At 48.3% G+C, this 10,380-nt stretch overlaps 1 pseudogene; it reads left to right on the top strand.

The window, feature by feature from the left end:
* Positions 1 to 332: 332 nt before the first annotated feature.
* LOC120385255 lies at positions 333 to 462 on the top strand (annotated as a pseudogene).
* The last annotated feature ends 9,918 nt before the right edge of the window (positions 463 to 10,380 follow it).

Raw genomic sequence — 10,380 nt, 5'->3', positions numbered from 1 at the left:
ACCCGTCCGGATTGTCTGTACCTGACAAGCTGTCATGTGGCACAGAGGAGCCTGTGAGAGGTATGGCACAGCAAGAGGGTTTGATTGGTCGGTAGGAGCTCCACATGCTAATCAGGAGGTGTGTGTGTGTGTGTCTGTAAATAGCGACATAAACATCTTCTAATGGCCAGTGTGCTAAAGCTGCCTCGGTTGTGCTTTAATGAAATGGGAACTTGGTTTTAGATTTTTGTTCTTTAATTCGCTGGGGGTGAAACCCGTTGTATGAAAACATTCACCATGGGAAGAAAGCTTGTGCACATTAGCCTGGGTGTGTAGCCGAGAACAGCTTTGTTAAGACTATACTTTCAGGGATCATTTCTATAGTTTGTAACTAGAGAATGGTGGTTGAAAGTGTCTGACCTTGCTAACCATGATGAGGAGTTAAACTGTTCTCTTCTGAGCATGAAGTGAGTGGACAGTGGTGCCTTAATGAACATAAGAACATAAGAAAGGCCGTACCAGGTCAGACTAAAGGTCCATCTAGCCCAGTATCTGTCTACTGACAGTGGCCAATGCCAGGTGCCCCTGAGGGAGTGAATCTAACAGGCAATGATCAAGTGATCTCTCTCCTGCCATCCATCTCCATCCTCTGACGAACAGAGGCTAGGGACACCATTCTTACCCATCCTGGCTAATAGCCATTTATGGACTTAGTCACCATGAATTTATCCAGTCCCCTTTAAAACATTGTTATAGTCCTAGCCTTCACAACCTCCTCAGGTAAGGAGTTCCACAAGTTGACTGTGCGCTGCGTGAAGAAGAACTTCCTTTTATTTGTTTTAAACCTGCTCCCTATTAATTTCATTTGGTGACCCCTAGTTCTTGTATTATGCGAATAAGTAAATAACTTTTCCTTATCCACTTTCTCAACATCACTCATGATTTTATATACCTCTATCATGTCCCTCCTTAGTCTTCTCTTTTCCAAACTGAAGAGTCCTAGCCTCTTTAATCTTTCCTCATATGGGACCCTCTCTAAACCCCTAATCATTTTAGTTGCTCTTCTATCTGCTTCTATCTGCTTCTATAATGCATCTGCTATCTGCTATTGATGAGTGTTCTTGCTTTCCTTTTGGGAAGCTGAGAAGAAGAGAACACAAACTGAGTGGTTAGTTCTTATAAAACAAATTTAAAAATAAATGTTTTGGTTTTCTTTTCTGTTATCTGAGCTTGTTTAAAGCTGTTGTTTAGTGGCAAGTCTTAATTTCTTTTGGTAGAATTTGGAAGAAAAGTAAAGGTAGTGTGAAAACTGGTGTTTTAAAGGTTTCTAATTCAGTTCTTACTGAAAGTTTTTTAAGTTTGCTTTATGCTGCTCTCTCTCTCTCTTTTTCTTGTAATCTATTTCAGAATTTAGGTAGGGTTCTGTGTCTGCACGTTCTCTTCCTTTTCCACTTGCTTCTCTCTTCTTCCTTTCCCATTTTTCAGGAAGCCCCTATTTTTACTTCTCCTGCTCTGCCAGGGGGTACGCAGTTTGCTCTTGGCCCCAAGCCCATCAGACAATCCACACAGGATCTGAGAGTTGCTGTCTCTTGGCCGTATAGTGGGTAGAGGGTTCTAAAGCTGTCTCAGGGTATGTCTACACTATGGGATTATTCCGATTTTACAGAAACCAGTTTTTGGAAACAGATTATATAAAGTCAAGTGAACACGGCCACACTAAGCACATTAATTTGGCGGTGTGCGCCCATGTACTGAGGCTAGTATCGATTTCCAGAGCGTTGCACAGTGGGTAGCTATCCCATAGTTCCTGCAGTCTCCCCCACCCATTGGAATTCTGGGTTGAGATACCAGTGCATGATGGGGCAAAAACAGTGTCGTGGGTGATTCTGAGTAAATGTCGTCAGTCAATCCTTCCTCCATGAAATCAATGGCAGATAATCATTTCGCGCCCTTTTCCCTGGATTGCCCAGGCAGACGCCATAGCACGGCAACCATGGAGCCCATTCAGCCTTTTTTTCACCGTCACTGTATGTCTACTGGATGGTGCTGACAGACGCGGTACTGCAGTGCTACACACCAGCATCCCCTTGCCTTTTGCAAGTTAGCAAAGATGGTTATTAGCTGTACTGTATCAAGTATCAGAGGGGTAGTCGTGTTAGTCTGGATATGTAAAAGCAGCAAAGAATCCTGTGGCACCTTATAGACTAACAGACGTTTTGCAGCATGAGCTTTCGTGGGTGAATATACACTTCTTTGGATGCAAGTGGTGGAAATTTCCAGTGGCAGGTTTATATATGCAAGCAAGAAGCAAGCTAGAGATAACGAGGTTAGTTCAATCAGGAGGATGAGGCCCTGTTCTAGCAGTTGAGGTGTGAAAACCAAGGGAGGAGAAACTGGTTCTGTAATTGGCAAGCCATTCACAGTCTTTGTTTAATCCTGAGCTGATGGTGTCAAATTTGCAGATCAAGTGGAGCTCAGCAGTTTCTCTTTGAAGTCTGGTCCTGAAGTTTTTTTGCTGCAGGATGGCCACCTTAAGATCTGCTATTGTGTGGCCAGGGAGGTTGAAGTGTTCTCCTACAGGTTTTTGTATATTGCCATTCCTAATATCTGATTTGTGTCCATTTATTCTTTTCCTTAGAGACTGTCCAGTTTGGCCGATGTACATAGCAGAGGGGCATTGCTGGCATATGATGGCATATATTACATTGGTGGACGTGCAGGTGAATGAACCGGTGATGGTGTGGCTGATCTGGTTAGGTCCTGTGATGGTGTTGCTGGTGTAGATATGTGGGCAGAGTTGGCATCGAGGTTTGTTGCATGGGTTGGTTCCTGAGCTAGAGTTACTATGGTGCGGTGTGCAGTTACTGGTGAGAATATGCTTCAGGTTGGCAGGTTGTCTGTGGGCAAGGACTGGCCTGCCACCCAAGGCCTGTGAAAGTGTGGGATCATTCTCCAGGATGGGTTGTAGATCCCTGATGATGCGCTGGAGGGGTTTTAGCTGGGGACTGTATGTGATGGCCAGTGGAGTCCTGTTGGTTTCTTTCTTGGGTTTGTCTTGCAGTAGGAGGCTTCTGGGTACACGTCTGGCTCTGTTGATCTGTCTCCTTATTTCCTCGTGCGGGTACTGTAGTTTTGAGAATGCTTGGTGGAGATTTTGTAGGTGTTGGTCTCTGTCTGTGGGGTTAGAGCAGATGCGATTGTACCTCAGTGCTTGGCTGTAGACAATGGATCTTGTGGTGTGCCTGGGATGGAAGCTGGAGGCATGAAGGTAGGCATAGCGGTCGGTAGGTTTTTGATATAGGGTGGTGTTAATGTGACCATCAATTATTTGCACCGTAGTGTCTAGGAAGTGGACCTCCCGTGTAGATTGGTCCAGGCTGAGGTTGATGGTGGGGTGGAAGCTGTTGAAATCGTGGTGGAATTTTTCCAGAGTCTCCTTCCCATGGGTCCAGATGATGATGTCATCAATGTAGCGTAGGTAGAGAAGGGGCGTGAGTGGACGGGAGCTGAGGAAGCGTTGTTCCAGGTCAGCCATAAAAATTTTGGCATATTGTGGGGCCATGCGGGTGCCCATAGCGGTGCCACTGATCTGGAGATATATATTGTCATCAAATTTGAAATAGTTGTGTCTGAGGATAAAGGCACAGAGCTCAGCAACCAGTTGTGCTGTGGCATCATCAGGGATACTGTTCCTGACAGCTTGTATTCCATCCGCGTGTGGGATGTTGGTGTAGAGAGCCTCTACATCCATGGTGGCCAGGATGGTGTTTTATGGAAGGTCACCAATGCATTGTAGTTTCCTCAGGAAATCAGTGGTGTCACGGAGATAGCTGGGAGTGCTGGTGGCATAGGGTCTGAGTAGAGAGTCCACATATCCAGACAGTCCTTCAGTGAGAGTTCCAATGCCAGAGATGATGGGGCATCCAAGATTTCCGGGTTTGTGGATTTTGGGCAGTAGATAGAATAGCCCTGGTCGGGGCTCTAAGGGTATGTCTAAGGGATCTACAACCCATCCTGGAGAATGATCCCACACTTTCACAGGCCTTGGGTGGCAGGCCAGTCCTCGCCCTCAGACAACCTAGATCATTCTCTTCTTTAAGTTTTGTTTAATGAAGAGGTAGTCCTGGCTAAACTATCAGGCAAGCCTACTAAAGAACTAGAGAAGCAAATGGCTGCTCTAGGTCAGAGCCCCAGACATCTAGCAGAAATGATGAGCTGCATGTCATTCTAGGGGGTGCCCCTACAACAACCCCATCCATTGCTTCCCTCCTCCCCCACCCCTCCTGGGCTTCCGTGGCAGTTATCCCCCCATTTGTGTGATGAAGTAATAAAGAGTACATGAATTTGAAACAACACTGACTTTATTGCCTCTGCAAGTAGAGCTCAAAGGCAGGAAGGGGAGGGCAGCCTCCACCTGCTATGATATTCCAGGCAGGACTGAATCGCCATTAGACAAAGCTTAAAGAAGAGAATGACCTGGGAGTCATTCCCATTTTTGCCCAGGCACCCCTGGCCGACCTCACTAAGGCCAACCAGGAGCACTCACGGGACGACGATGACAGATACCAGTCCTCCCATAGCAGCTGCCCTCAGGAAGGGAAAGAAAGGGGATGCTGCTGTGTAGCGCTTCTGCACCGCGTCTGCCAGCAGCATCCAGTAGACATACGGTGACATTGAAGAAAGGCGAGAAACAATTTTTTTCCGTTTGCTTTTGGGGGGGGGGGGGGTGAACATATACCCTGAACCACCCGTGACAATATTTTTTACCCTTCAGGCTTTGGGAACAAACCCAAGAATTTTCTTGACTAGCTTCACCTCTGCACCAACTTGCACTTTTCCTGAGCCTGGCTAGCTCAGTTGGTAGAAGCAGCAAAGAGTCTTGTGGCACCTTATAGACTAACAGACGTTTTGATATAAACTCGTAGTGTTGACTGGGCCAGAGAGAGCAGCAGGTTTCCCCTATTGTTTCTTGCTCTTGTTTTCTTGACTAGTTTCTCCTCTGCACCAACTTGCTCCTGTGCTTCATGAGCCTGACTAGCTTAGTTGGTAAAGTATCAGACTTTTAATTTGAGGCTCCACAGTTCAAATCCATGGTTAGGTGATAAACTACTCATGAAGATCTTAAACTGTCTTTCTCATGTCCTCTTTGATGTTACTTTTTCTCTGCAGGATTTTCCCTTTCCTCAGAAGGGCCTTTTTCTGTGTGGGTTTGAAGGGGCAACTTCCTGACAGCCCCTCTGTCCTTGCAGCCTGGAGGAATAAAGGCCTCTGGGCATAGAGCATGTTCCTCCCCTGCACACACACACACACACACACACACACACACACACACAGACAAACACACAGAATGTCCCTAAGGAATTAGAATCACCTGCTGCCTTCCCCTGTCCTGCTGGATCCCCAAATGAAGATGCTCTTCAGCCTAAACCCATGTCCCCTCTGTTCCCAGTGCCCCTCAGTCCCAACCCTCAGTCCCTCCTATGCTCACTGCTCCTCACTCCCAACCAGAGCCTGCTCCTCTTCACCCTTCTCCTCTGTCCCAACCCACAGCCCCCCCTATTCCCGGTGCCCCTCAGTCCCTCCTATGCTCACTGCTCCTCACTCCCAACCGGAGCCTGAACCTCTTCACCCTTCTCCTCTGTCCCATCCCACAGCCCCCTCCTATTCCCAGTGCCCCTCAATCCCCACCCACAGCCCCTCCCATTCCCAGTGCCCCTCAATCCCAACCCACGGCTCCCTCAATCCCTCCAGCAGCAAGTGCTTCAGACCCCCTCAGGAAGATTTTCTTGCAAGGTTTCGTGTAGGAGTCTGCATGTGGATTTTACAGTATGTGGGAAATATGTTGGGTTGCTTGCCGAAATGATCACTTGTGGCTGGTGTTGGATTCCCAGTCTCCATGTTATAGGGGCAGGAGAAATAAAGCGTTGTTATCCTTGTTGTGTGAATCGAGGGCAGCACAACTGTGCTTGGCAGACCCCGACTGAGGAACTCACCCTCAATTCAATAGCACTTGCTAGGCAGGGGACAGGGGTTCCAAAGCCAAGCGGGCTGGGGCCTGGATCCCAATACTAAAATGTAGGTATCAGACCAATGTTAGGACAGGGTGGCAGTGGAGGGATGATTGAGTCCCTAGACAACATAGTGAGTATGGGGCCTTCTTATTTCCCCCTTTTCCACCCAGGATGGCAGGTGAACTCTACAGAGGCACCTCTGGGCTTGCACTGACTAAGGACAACAGCTGTGAGTGGGGTGCAGAGCGGGGATGGCTCATGTTAAAGGACTTTTGGTTGCTGGACTTATGAACCGTAGGGAGAAGGACACTGCCCAGCTTATCTGGGGGGTGGGTCTTTCCCTCGTGGTTTATGTTTATGTGTTGGGGCTGCTGACATGACTTCTGCTAACCCTGGGCTTACATTGCAGTGTAGACATACCCTGAGAGGGCATCTATACTGTGATAAAATCCCGCTGGCCCGGCTGGCCTGGATGATCTGATTTGGGCTCCTGGGGCTCAGACTGGAGCCCAGGCTCAGAGACCCTCACCCCTCATGGGGTCTCGGAGGCTGGGCTCAAGCCCAATTCTCTACACTGTAATTTTATAACCCTGCAGCACAAGCCCCACAAGCCTGAATCAACTGACCCAGGGTTTGAGAATAGTGACTTGGGTGTGTTAATGGCAGTGTAGACATAATGCTGGGCTATGTCCACACTGCAATGAAACACCCACGGCTGCCCCGTGCCAGTGCAGGCTCCCGGGGCTTGCGCTGCGGGGTGGTAAATTTGCACCGTAGACATCTCGGCTCAGGCTCAATACCAGGCTCTGGGACCCCACAAGGTTGGGAAGGAGTTTAGCAAGCGAAAAAGGTAAAATGGCAGTGGAGTATTACCCTGGACTCAACGGCATTTCTCCATTGGTCTGTCTGCTAATCCAGGATTCTGTCTGGGAGGCAGAGGTACCCGGACAGCTGGGCGGGGGAAGGGGGCACCGGAACATCCGGGATCTTATCTGGGATGACAGCGGCGCCTGCAGCTCAACATGAGATGGGGGCGGGTGAAGCAGGAGCATTTCCCAGTTCCAGGCTGTCCCCGTCTGGCCAAGGCACAGAGCTCACAAGCAGAGTTTAAAGCTCCAGCTGCCAAGCTGTGAAACAAGCTGGGCTCTGTGGCTGGTGCCTGTGATCCCAGCGCCTGGGGAGGCTGAGGCTGGCGGATTGCTTGAGCTCAGGAGTTCTGGGCTGCAGCGGGCTGTGCCGATCAGGTGTCTGCACTAAGTTCAGCATCAATATGGTGATCCCGGGGAAGCTTGGGGTCTCCAGATTGCCTAAGGAGGGGTGAACCGGCCCAGGTCGGGGAAACGGAGCAGGTCAAAACTCCCATGCTGATCAGTAGTGGGATCGCACCTGTGAATAGCCCCTGCAGTGTAGCCTGGGCAAGACAGTGAGACACAGTCTCTTTTTATACAGACACCCCCTGCAGAGCCTGGATGGGGGGATGGGAGCACCCACATGCTGGGGATTCTGATTTGGGGGGAGGGATGCACCCAAGCAACACGGATCTTGAAAAGGGGAACAGAGACACCCACAGATCCCGGATGGGGGCAGGCAGGGGAAACCACACACGGGAGCTAGTTCATGGGATGGGGGACAGAGACACCCACCGGGGATCCTGGATGGGAGCACCCACATGATGGGGATCTTGAACTGGGAGGAGGGAAGCACCATGTACCAGAGGTTCTGAAGGGGGAACAGGGACACCCACACACCAGGTGTCTTGCAGCAAGAGCTGCGGTCTTCATTTACACAGGGCAGAGATGGGGAATTAACCATGTCCCTTACGGAGCTTGTTCCACTAGATAATTAGCCTCACAGTTAAAAAATGGTAATTTCCAGTTGGCATTTTGTGACATTGACTGCAAACCAATGGGGTCGTGTTCAACCTTTATCTGGTGAATTAAAGAACCCTTTAAAATCAGATATTCCCCCCTCTGGGAATTTTTAAAACTGTGTATTTAAAAACAGTGATTAAATCCCCTCTTAACCTCCAGTCAATGAAATCTATTGCGCTTCTTCAATATCTCGCTATAGACAGAAGAGAACAATGCACATTTTCCTTGTTTTTAAAGGCAAAAATCCTGATCTTTCCAAGGGGATCTTCTGCTTCAACTGTCAGTTTGGGGAAGGATTTGGCTTCCTGGGTTATAATCTGCCTGCTGGGTTATAATCTGCAGTCTGTCAGCTAAGCCATAGTACCTGCTATTATTTAAAGTATCATGTTTGCCCACACCTGACTCCCTGCCATCCCCACTGGGGCCTGAACACGCTTTGCTTGTGTTTGGATTCTGCAAAGCAGAGGAGCAGGTGACATTTTACTTGCAAGCTCTGTGTGTGTGTGTGTGTGTGTGTGTGTGTGTGTGTGTGTGTGCGCACGCGCGCTTCTGGCTGGTGCACACACTGCAATGCCACGTCTGGCGACAAAACTGCCCTGTTTTGGTGACAAAATAAAACCACCTCGACAAGAGGCCTAGAGCTTTTTGCAGCAAACTTAAAGTGACAAATTGTCAGTGTAAATGCTGCTGGTCATTATATCACCATAACTGGTCTCCACCAGTATCCCACAATGCCTGCCGTGAACTCGCCTCCCCTGCATTCCTGCTACAGAGTCTGGGCCCCTCCCCTTTCATAGCTCCAGAAAGTTCTGACTGCTGAGCTGTTATCTACACTGGGATTACGTTTATATAATGGCATTGCCAGCCTAAGTAATGTAATTACACCAACCTAATTTTGTAGTGTAGACCTGTCCAAAGAATCACACACACACCTTGGGAGCAAAACTTCATCTGCTCCTCTGCTTTACAGAATCCAAACACGAGCAACACTTGTCAGGGCCCAGTGGGGATTGGCAGAAAGTCATGTGTGGGCAAACATGATACTTTAAATAATAGCAGGTACTATAGCTTAGCTGGTTAAAGCCTTTGTTTTGTAAGCAGGAGATCCTCGGTTGAACTCCCAGTAGTCCCTTGGGAATGGCTTTTGTGGCACCTGGTATTGGCTACTGTCAGAAGACAAGATTCAGAGCTAGATGGACCTATGGTTTAAATTACACTCACAGGCACTGATAATAGAGTTACTGAAAGTTTGGGTGTTAAGAGCTGATAGGTCCGTGATCCAGTCCCCTCAATGTGGTTTTACCATTTCCACTTGCTAAACTCCCTCCCAACCTCTATAAAATTACAGTGCAGACAAATGGGTTTGAGCCCAACCTCTGAGGCCCCATGAGGGTTTCTGAACCCAGGCTTCAGCGTGAACACAAATATCTGCACCACAGTTTTTAGCCCCTCAGCTTTACGTCCATGAGCCCAAGTCAGATGACCCAGGCCAGCCCTGCTGCCATCTTTATCCCAGGAGAGATGGACTCTAAGGGTACGTCTCCATTGCAATGGAAGCCCAGGTGTGGCACGCTGTGCTCAAAGCAGCACCTGGAAGCCCCATATTCACCACTCTCATATAATGATAATATGGTTCGTACAAAGTCTGCCTGGTGAGGTATAATTTCAAAAGTCTTGATCTGTTGAACATTAATATCGTGTTGGATTGTGTGTGCTCGCATTGGTTGGGAAGTTATGAAGTTTTGCTCTGTGTGCGTTACTGAGATATGTTAGGAGGTTGGGAAATGCCCCCCACCAGCTTTTCAGGTGTGACAATGGAGGAGCCAGACTCGCTGCTGGCCTATTGAAGGGATCCACACTCCCAAGGACTATCCCAGGAACCGTGTACAATGCAGGCTTCTCCGAGATAGCACAGCGACAATGGACACTGCTTGACTCACATGGTAGCAAAGGAGCTTCCTAGCAAGTTGGAAGAAACTATGAAAGAGGGGAAGAGACATCATGACTTGGCCTCTCTCCCCCACTTCTCAGCAGCTGGAAACACACCTGGAGGACAAAGACTGAACTGATTCAGAAATCAGAAGAGAATAATAACAATAATACTTGCAAACCAAAGTCCCCAACCAGACTAGTATTGGTTTTTCAGCAGAAAATTTTCAGTTTGGGGAATTTTGTTTTCTCAGTCAGACCTTGCCAAGGGAAGCAGGGAGAAAATGTTTGAGTTGACTCCTTCAGAACAGCTCAGCCTAGACACTAGCTCTGGTTCACTGCTCTGGCCTTGCTCGGGTTGAGGGTATTTTAATAATTTGGGGCCGTCCCAGGGTGTTTGGGGGAGATGATGAGGATGTTCCCTTTTGAGATTAAAAACTAAGAAATACAGCACTAGAGAATTTTTTTTAAAAGAAATCTGGGATTTAGACATTTTAGACATGGGGAGTTCTGAGTTTCTGAGAAGGTTTTTGTTTGCAAGAAGTAACATTGTTTGATCTGTCATTGTACCAAAGGGGGAGATGGTTGTC

Source organism: Mauremys reevesii, linkage group 17 (genome assembly GCF_016161935.1).
Source record: "Mauremys reevesii isolate NIE-2019 linkage group 17, ASM1616193v1, whole genome shotgun sequence".
NCBI lineage: Eukaryota > Metazoa > Chordata > Testudines > Geoemydidae > Mauremys > Mauremys reevesii.
The sequence above is the reverse complement of the archived record's forward strand: the minus strand, read 5'-3'. Positions and strand labels throughout refer to the sequence as shown.